Raw genomic sequence first — 11092 nt, forward strand, 5'->3', positions numbered from 1 at the left:
TATTACAGAGTTTCAATCTACCCTACCAGAAAAATATATTCATTGGATTAAAGCATTATATAATGGACTGTTGGCGAAGGTAAGAGTAAGTGGATATGTATTGACTCAATTTAAATTAAGAAGGTCAACTAGACAGGGATGTCCATTATCCCCCTCATTGTTTGCTTAACAGTAGAACCATTGGCAGAACTGATAATAACAGAAAATAAAATAAAAGGGATACACAAAAAGAAGGAGTATAAAATCAGCTTATTTGCAGATGACATCATAGTACACTTAACAGAACCAGATATATCAATAAAAAAAATTACATAGGAAATTGAAGGAGTATGGAGAAACACCGGGGTACAATTTCAATGCAAATAAAAGTGAAGTGATGCCAATGTATAATGCGGATTATAAAGGAATTAAAAAAGAATCACCATTTAAATGACAAACACAAGCAATCCAATAACTTGGTATCAAGTTAGATAATAAATTAAGCCACCTGTACAAACTAAATTATCAGCCACTAATAAAGAAATTGCAGGCAGACTTAGAACACTGGAAATAATTACTGCTAACTTTGATAGGGAGGGTAAATTGGATTAAAATGAATGTCTTCCCAAGGATACAATATGTATTTCAATCGTTGCCTATTCCCTTAACAGAGAAATTCTTTAATGAACTAAAGAGAATAATAAGGAAATTCTTGTGGGAAGGGGAAAACTGAGGGATAAATAAATTATCTTAGATAAATTAACAGAGAGGTATAACCAAGGTGGTTTGCAGTTACCAAACTTTAAAAAAATTATTATACAGCATCACAATTAAGGTATTTATCAGATTTTTTTTACCAGAAAAAGGAAGAACCAGCCTGGACTAAGATAGAACTGGATAAAATAGGGGAGAAGTTACCAGAACATAAACTTTATAAGTGGGATGAAATGCTGGTGCAAAATAAAAGCTCACCATCATTTACTTAATATATGGAAGAAGATCGACTTAGGGAGGAAAAAAAACGAATTATCAAATATCAAAATTGTTATTGACACAAAACCAACTAATCCCTTTTACAATAGATAACCTTTCCTTTAGAGAATGGGAGAGAAAAGGAATCAAAAGAATTAAAAAAATGTTTCAGGGGTAATAAATTATTAACATTTCAACAGATGAAGTACAAATATGGAATAACTCTTCGAACAATGTTCACAAATCATCAACTGAAAGTTTATTTAAAAGATAAATTGGGAAACAGACTGAGATTACCAGAAGGAAGCAGCTTTGAATATGTGATTACAGGCACAACGATAATTGAAAGATTTATAATGAACATATACATTAAGATGCAAGATAAGGATAATGATGAAATAAGCTATAAACCTAAACTAAAGTGGGAAAAGGATTTAAACATAAAGATAAAAAAAATGAAGCATGGGAAAATGTATGTTCTGGATCTATGAAGAAGGTATACATGATACAGTATAATTGGTTACACAGGTTATATATCACGCCTCAAAAGTTAAAAGAATGGGATCCAACATTATCAGATAGATGTTTTCGCTGTTAGAAGTAAATGGAAAGAAGCATACATGCAGTTTGGGCATGTAATAAAGTGAAAATGTTTCAGGAAGATCTAAGTCAGATATTAAATAAAATCACAAAAAAAAAACATACCAAAAAATCCAGAGATCTTTCTTCTAAGTAAAATAAGAAGTAAGGAATTGGGCTTCAAATTGGATAAAACACAAAATAAGATTTATTATGATAGCCTTAGCAGTAGCAAATAAAATGTATAATGTCAACTTGGAAAATGGAAGAGAGCCTGAGAATACAGCAATGGTACATGGAAATGAATAAATGTATTTCATTGGGAAACAATAACATATAATTTAAAAAAAATAAAGTTTTGAACAAATTTTGGAACCATACATGGAACATAACAGGGAGGGCTTGTCTCGGACCTCCACCCCCTAAAATGATAAGAAGACAAAACTACTTAATCCAGTGTGTAAACGTAGATGACACATTTTTCTTGTTTATTTCTTATTGTGTGGACACATTGTTTAATGGTTTTATTCTAATGTATAATTTGAATCAACCAATCCCAAAGTAACAGCATTTATTTATCCCAATAAACACATAATTGAATCCATTTGCAAATCGAATGTATATAAATCTCTCAAAAATTTAATAACTTTTCCCCAAAATAGTTTAACTTTCTTACATTTCCATATACAATGGAAAAAAGTACCTATCTTTTCTCCACATCCAAAACACCTGTTGGACTAAATACATATTCCTTCAACTTCTCTGGAGTCAAATATAATTGATGAATAAAATTATAATTAACCATACTATATCTCACATTCATTAATTTTGTAACACTATTCATACTCATATTTGACGATTCCTCCCAAGACAATTCAATATCTAAACCTTTCTCCCATTTCTCTTTTATCCTATCTATCCCATCTTTTCCATCTTTTCTTGCAGCAACTTATACATATGCGATATAAATCATTTCATGTCCTTGCCAGCCATTAAAATTTCACACATAGATTGACTTGGTAAAATAGATTCATTACCAAATTGTATTTGGAAAAAATATCGAACTTGATAATAAGCTAAAATAGAATTCGCAGAAATACCAAACTTATCTTGTAATCTATTAAATATAGAAAATTTACCCACCTCAAAAAAATCTTGTGTAATGTTAATTCGTTTCAATTTCCAATTTTTCAAAAAAGGATTATTTTAAGAAAACGGAATTAATTTATTCTGAAACAATGGTGATTTAATCAAATTTTCCCTTAAGAGCAAATAAGCCTATCCTGCTTATAGCAAATATCCAATATATTTCTTAATACTGGTAAATTATATTTTTGTAACAATAAAGGATTCCATTAATAAATAAATTTACTCATTTCTTTTTCGAAAATTTGATCCAATTTAAATTTAGCCCAGATTGGGGATTGTTGAACATCAAACAACCTACTAATGAATTTCAACTGTACCATTCCATAATAATTTTGAAAATTTGGTAATTGAATTCCTCCACATTCATACCACCACATTAATTTATACATATGAACTCTAGATAATTTCCCCTTCGTAAAGAATTGCCGAATTACTTTATTTAATTCTTTTTTAAAAATATTCTTTTGTATCCAACATGGAATAGATTGAAAAAGATATTGTATACAATGATAAATATTCATTTTTATACACTTTACTCTCCCAATTAAAGTAAATGGCAAATCTTTCCATTTCTGTAAATCAATTTTAATCTTATTCAACAAAGGCATATAATTCAAAATATATAAGTCCTAATAATCTTTATTAAATATTACTCCTAAATATTTAATCTTATCAGACCATTTAAATTTATTAATCTGTCTACAATCTTCATTTGATATCGGCAATAATTCACTCCTCTCCCAGTTAATCTTATAACCTGACAGTATACCATATTGATGTAATAAATTTTGCAGCATCCTAAAGGATTCTTTGGAATATGTTAGATAACCCAAAATATAATCAGAAACCATATTAATCTTATATTCTTGTTCACCTACTTTAATCCCTTAAATATCCAAATTTTGCCTCAGCTTGAGCTAAAAGATTTATTACAAATGCAAACAATGCTGGTGAAAGTGGTCAACCTTGCCTAGTTGATTGAGATAGTGTACAAACTGATGAAAGCAGACCATTCATTATTATTTGTGCTGTAGGATTAGTATATAAAGCTTTAACCCAAGGAGTGAAAGTTGGTCCAAATTAAAATATTTCTAAAACCTTAAATAATAATTTCCAATCAACCCTACCAAAAGCCCTTTCTGCATCTAATGCCACTATCATTGGTTGATTAGCTTGTTGTCTACCAGCATTAATTATATAAATCATTTTAGTGACATTATCAACTGAATATCGACCCTTTATAAATCCAGGTTGATCAGCATGTACTAATTTTGGCAAATAATTAGCCAATCTTTAGTTAATACATATGTATAAATTTTATAATCTATATTTAATAATGGTATTGGTCGATAAGAAGACATTTTTAATGGATCTCTATCTTTCTTTGGAATAACAGTAATCAACGCCCTCGAAAACTATTCTGGAAATGAACCACGTCTGTCAGAAACTTATTCCACATCCCTACCACCCTTTGTGTAAAGAAATTTCCCCTCATCTTCCCCTTATAATTTTCCCCCTTTAATCTTAAACCATGCCCTCTAGCTTGAATCTCACCTTCTCCTAATTGAAAAAGCCTATCCACGTTTACTCTGTTTGTCCCTTTTAAAATCTTAAACACCTCTATCAAGTCCCCCCTCAATCTTCTACACTCCAGAAAAAAAAGCCCCAGTCTGCACAACCTTTCCCTGTAACTCAAACCTTGAAATCCTGTCAACATTCTTGTGAACCTTCTCTGCACTCACTCTATTTTGTTTATATCTTTCCTATAATTTGGTGACCAAAACTGTACACAGTACTCCAAATTTGGCCTCACCAATGCCTTGTACAATTTCATCATAACATAGAAACATAGAAACATAGAAGATAGGAGCAGGAGTAGGTCATTCGACCCTTCGAGCCTGCTCCGCCATTCAACGAGATCATGGCTGAACTTAAAGTTCAGTACCCCGTCCCCGCCTTCTCTCCGTAACCTTTAATACCCTTATACTGAAGAAATATATCTAATTCCCTCTTAAATATATTTAATGAACCTGCCTCCACTGCCCTCTGTGGCAATGAATTCCACAGATTCACCACCCTCTGGGTCTAGAAATTCCTCCTCATCTCGGTCCTAAATGGTTTGCCTATTATCCTCAAACCATGGCCCCGGGTTCTGGATTTTCCCATCATTGGAAACATCCCATCTGCATCCACTTTGTCCAGTCCTGCAAGAATTTTATATGTCTCTATGAGATCCCCTCTCAATCTTCTAATCTCCAGGGAGTACAATCCCAATTTGTGCAATCTTTCCTCATAAGTCATTCCTGCCATTCCAGGTATCAGCCTGGTGAATCGCCTCTGCACTCCCTCCATTGCAAGAACATCCTTCCTTAGATAAGTTGACCAAAACTGTACACAATACTCCAGGTGTGGTCTCACCAAGGCCCTGTAAAGCTGCAGTAAGGTATCCTTGTTCCTATACTCAAACCCTCTTGATATGAAGGCCAACATACCATTTGCCTTTTTAACCGCCTGCTGTACCTGCATGCTCGCCTTCAGAGACTGATGTACAAGTACCCCTAGGTCTCTCTGCACTTCCCCATCTCCCTACTCTTGAATTCAATACTCCGATTTATGAAGGCCAAATGCCTTCTTCACCACTCCATCTACCTGAGTATCAGCCTTGAGGGTACTAATTACCACAACTCCTAAATCCCTTTGTTGCTCTGCACATCTCAATAGCCTACCATTTAATGCATATGACCTACTTAGATTTTCCTTTCCAAAATCTAAGAGCTCACATTTATCTGTATTAAATTCCATCAGCCATTTCTCAGCCCACACCTCCAGCCTTCCTAAATCCCCTTTTAATCTACAGCAATCTTCTTCACTGTCCACAACACCACCAATCTTTGTATCATCCGCAAACTTGCTTATCCAATTCTCTACCCCTACTTCCAGATCGTTAATATATATATATACGAAACAATAGTGGACCGAGGACTGATCCCAGAGGAAGTCCACTAGTCATCAGACACCAATTGGACAAACAATTTTCTACCACTACTCTCTGAAACCTCCCATCCAATCATTGCTGAATCCATTTCACTACCTCCTCATTTATACCTAATGCCTCCACCTTTTTTCCTAAGCTCCTGTGGGGAACTTTGTTAAAAGCTTTACTAAAGTCTAAATAGACAACATCCACAGCTTTCCCTTCATCAACCTTTTTTGTAACCCCCTCGAAAAACTCAATCCGGTTTGTCAAGCATGATCTACCCCTGACAAAACCATGCTGATTACTCCCTATCAATCCCTGTACCTCCAAATATTTGTAAATACCATCCCTCAGAACACTTTCCATCAACTTGCCCACCACAGACGTCAGACTCACGGGCCTATAATTCCCAGGTTTACATTTAGACCCTTTCTTAAACAGCGAAACCACATGCGCCACCCTCCAATCCTTTGGCACTACCCCAGTGGCCAGTGATATCTCTGTTAATGGTCCCACTATCTGTCCACTAGCCTCCCTGAATGTCCTTGGGAATATTTTTTCCGGTCATGGAGATTTGTCAACCTTTATCTTTTTCAGCACATCCATCTCTACCTCCTCAGTTTTCATTATATGCTTCATTACCATTAATTTCTTTATTCTTTATAAAATTCTACTGTGGACCCATCTTCACCCGTGGACTTTCCTCCCGACAATGATTGCAATGTTTCCTTTAATTCTAATTCCATAAAAGGACAATCTAAATCATTAATGTCTTTCCCATTCAATTATGGCAAATTTAATTTATTCAAAAAACGAATCAATTTTCTCAGTATTTTGTCTACATTCAGATATATACAATTCGTTATAAAATTAAAAAAAATCCTTATTAATTTCCTGAGGTTTATAAGTAATCTCCGAATCTTTCCTAATGGCATTAATTGCTCTTGATGCTTGTTCCGTTTTTAATTGCCAGCTGAAACTTTATGTGCTCTTTTGCCTTAATCAGAATAATGCTGTTTCGATTTTGAATCTTTTTTTCATATTTATATAATTGCAATATATTATATCATAATTTTAATTTAGATAAATGGATCTTATTATCTTCAGTAGAATTCTTCTGAAATTCTTTTTCTAACTTTTCAATTACTTTTTCCAAATTTTATCTTTCAATCAAATATTGCCTTTTAATTCTACCTGTGTAACTAATGATCTGACCTCTCAAATATGCTTCTAAAGCATCCCATAAAACAAATTGACTTTGTAATGAATCCTGATTAGTTTGTAAATAAAAAAATAATTTGTTCCCTAATATATTTAATAAACTCAGGTCTTTTTAATAACATCTCATTAAATCTCCAATGGTAAGTATTTTGTACCTTTATCAGTACCTAAACAAGAAGCCATCAACAATGAGTGATCAGACAAAATTCTACTTTTATGCACTGCTTGTATAAATCTACCTTGCAATTGAGCTGAAACTAAAAATAAATGAATTCTAGAAAATGCATTATGCCATTCCAAATAAAAGGAATAATCTTTTTGACCGGGTTCAATTTTCTCCATATTTCTAACAAATTTAAATCCTTCATTACCTCAATAATTCTCTATGCCATTCAACATCTTTGGAAATTTATCCAACAAAGGATCTAGACAACAATTAAAGTCACCTCCCAATAAAATATCTCCAGATGATTTATTTTAATTTTTAAGAAGTATCCGTAATAAATACTTCATCATCCTCATTTAGTCCATAAACCTTCATCAAATGCCAGGTTTTGGGAAAAGAATTTACAGTTCACCACCAAAATTCCTACCAGCTTTCAGAAAAAATGATTAAAAAATAAATTGTACTTTCTTATTTATCAAAATGGCTACTCCTCTGGCCTTAGAATTAAAAGATGAAGCAATCACATGTCCTATCAATTTATTTTCAATTTCAAATGTTCCTTCGCAGTTAAGTGAGTTTCTTGAAAAAAGACTTTATCCACCCTCAACATTTTAATATAATCCAATACATGTTTCCATTTTATCAGATGATTTAACTCCCTAACATTAAACATTGCAAAAGTCATTATAACAAAGAGAGTGATACTGAACAAAATTTACTCTTACAATTAAAATGGCTCCCCTCTGAACTAATGGAAATCCCACCAAAAAAGGGGAAAACCAACAAAAACTCCCCACCTCCACACTTACTGACTTAACAATCAATTACAATCACAAAAAGTAGCCTCCTCGCTCCCAAACTGCTAACCCCTCGTCGACCGGGTGTAGTCGATACAACTAATGGCAGATAACCTCGAATTCAGTTGGTTATCTGCCTCTCCCTGGCGGATTTGTAAACAATTTTTAAAATCATAAACTTATAATGTCTTCTGACTCATCAATTAGCTGTAACTTCTCCATCTTCTGCAAATTACCATCATTTCCATTCTTGAATTGGGAATGTTGAGTGCTGGCTTCTTAGAAAGATCAACATTCCGCTCTGAGTAAAACTCTGGTAAAGGATAAGCAAAAGTTAAAGAATCTTGAGCTTTCTTAAAATTTAAATTGAGATGGCCCACAAAACACCTTCAGAACAGCAGGATATCGAAATGTCGACCTTTAACCCTTCTTTTAAAACACCGACTTGCCTTGATTAAGCTCCTTATGTTGCTGTATAACCTCCTGACTTAAATCTGCATAAAATAAAACTCTACTACCTTGAACTATTATTGGATTCTGATCAATTCGTGCTTTCTGCACCACAATCTGCAAAATCGTCTCTCAATCTTGATATCTGAAACATCTAATTAAAACTGCTCTTGGAGGTTGTCCAGGAATTTTTTTTTCTTAATGCTCGATGAGTCCTGTCCAATTCCAATCCATCAGGAAACGCTTCCACCCCTAATAATTTTGGAATCCATTTATAAAAATGTTTCATAGGGTCTTGACCTTCAAATTTCTCTGGAAGTCCAACTATCTTAACATTATTCCTTCGACTTCGATTTTGCAAAGATTCAATATTTGGATAAACAAATTCCTTTGCATATCCCATCCAGATACTGATTTTTCCACTTGATCCATTCTATCTTCCACATTCTTGCATCTTACCTGTACTTCATCCACCACAATCAAGCATTTATTAAGATCTTCTTTCATAGCTGCAATTTTTCCATGCATATCTGAAATTTTACTTTTTACATCACAAGTTGTTCATCAACATTATGTAAACCAGTGGTTCATTCTCTTTTGTCAACTGTCAAACTAATACTTTATGCACTCCGTCTCCTAATTCATCATAACATTGCTTCATTCATTGAATCATTTATTCATAATTATAAGTTTGCAAAATATTATAGCCAATTTTTAATTTAGATAATTGTACCTCATTATCATCTGTTTAATTCTTCTGAAATTTATTTCTTTAATTTTTTTCTCTCCAAATTTTGACTCTCTAACAAATACTGTTTCTTCACTCTTGTTGTATAACTAATGATTTAACCCCGCAAATGTGCCTTCAAAGCATCCCATGAAATATATTTACTCTGTACCGAACCCTCATTTATTTGCAAATAAAAAACAATTTGATCTCTTCCATACTTAACAAAGTCAAGTTTAACAACATTTCATCAATTCACCAATGATAGGCAGTTTCTACTACCTCAGTACCAACACATGAAACTAACACGAGTGATGATAAATGGACAAATTTGAACGCTATTTAATTTGTCTTGATCAACTAGACAAGGTTGTACACTTTGACCATCTTTATTTGCTTTAGTAATAGAACCCTTTGTTCAAGCTATAAGACAAGATTTGAATATTAAGGGAATTAAGATAGGTGAACTGATATTGTTTGCTGATGTTGTTTTGATATATTTATCTTATCATAAAGACTCTTTAGAACCATTACAAAACTTGTTGAATCGATATGGTATGATTTCAGGTTATAAGGTTAACTGAGATAAAAGTTATATCAGATGAAGAGCATACAGTTATATCAGATGAAGAGGAACAATGAAGTTATATCAGATGAAGAGCATACAGAAGCTAGTCAAATTGCTAAATTTAGATGGTCTAATAAAATTAAATACATAGGGGTTATAATGAATAAAGAATATCAAGATTTATGTTTTTTAAATTATATACCGTTGTTAAATAAGATTAAAGTTGATTTATATAGATGTAAAGATTTACCATAAACTTTAACTGGGTGAGTTAATTGTATTAAAATGAATATATGTTCCCATATACAATATATTTTTCAGTCTATTCCAAGTGTAGTATTGAATAAACTTTTAGGAATTAAATAAAGTAATTCATTTGTTTTTGTGGGTCACTCTGCAAAAATTAACATGGAGATATGAATTAGTTGGACTTCAGTTACCACATTTTCAAAATTATTATGAGGCGGTGCAAGTAAAATTTATTAATAGGTTATTTGATATTGATCAACAAACTATGTGGGCAAAAATTGAATTGGATCAGGTTTTTGAAAATAAAAAAATGTCAATTTCTTTATAAATGGAATCCTTTTTTATTGCAAAAGTACAAATTGCCAGTATTGAGACATTTAATTTATATTTGGAACAAGCGACATCAGATTATAGGATCTAAAGGAAACATTTCAGCTAAATCACCATTATATCAAAATAAATAGATTACTTTTTCTTTCAATAATCTTTATATGAAAGATTTGGAAATAAAAGATGTGAAATTGGTGTAAGATTGTTTTGAAGCAGGTATATATCCTTCTTGAAATAGATTTCAAGGGAAGTTTGATATTTCATCAAATTCTTTTTTGCTTATTATCAAGTTCTAGGTTTATTTTTAGAAAACTTTGGATGAGACTTTGAGATGTTAATTGTTGATAAAGGAAATAAGGAGTTTATTTGAGAAATGTATATACTGTTCCAAGAAAAGATGGAAAAGATTGGTGAAAATAGAACAAAGGAGAAGTGGGAGAAAGATTTAGATCTTACTTGGTCTTTGGAAGAAAGGTCAAATATTTATGTTGATAGCGTTACGAAATACTTCATGTGAGATACAATATGGTTAATTATAACTTTATACATCAATTGTATTTAATACCTGAAAAGTTGAAGAAATATGGTTTTCGATTGTTAGATTTGTGTTTTAGATGTAGGAAACAGATAGGTACTTCTTTTTGCATCTGCTTGGGTATGTGGAAAAATTAAACCTTTTTTGGGAAAAAGTTATAAAATATTTGAGAGATTTATTTAAGGTGTACCTACAATTGGATCCGATTATGTGTTTATTGGGGTATATTAATACATTAACGTCAGAGTTATGGATAAACCACAATTAGCATTTATACAATTAGGGTTAGCTGTAGCAATAAAATGTATAGCTATTACGTGGAAAAATTATGCAGCGCTTAATATACAAAGATGGCATAATGAATCACAATCATGTTTATATTTGGAAAAGAAT

The sequence above is a fragment of the Narcine bancroftii genome, chromosome 6 (genome assembly GCF_036971445.1).
Source record: "Narcine bancroftii isolate sNarBan1 chromosome 6, sNarBan1.hap1, whole genome shotgun sequence".
Taxonomy (NCBI): domain Eukaryota; kingdom Metazoa; phylum Chordata; class Chondrichthyes; order Torpediniformes; family Narcinidae; genus Narcine; species Narcine bancroftii.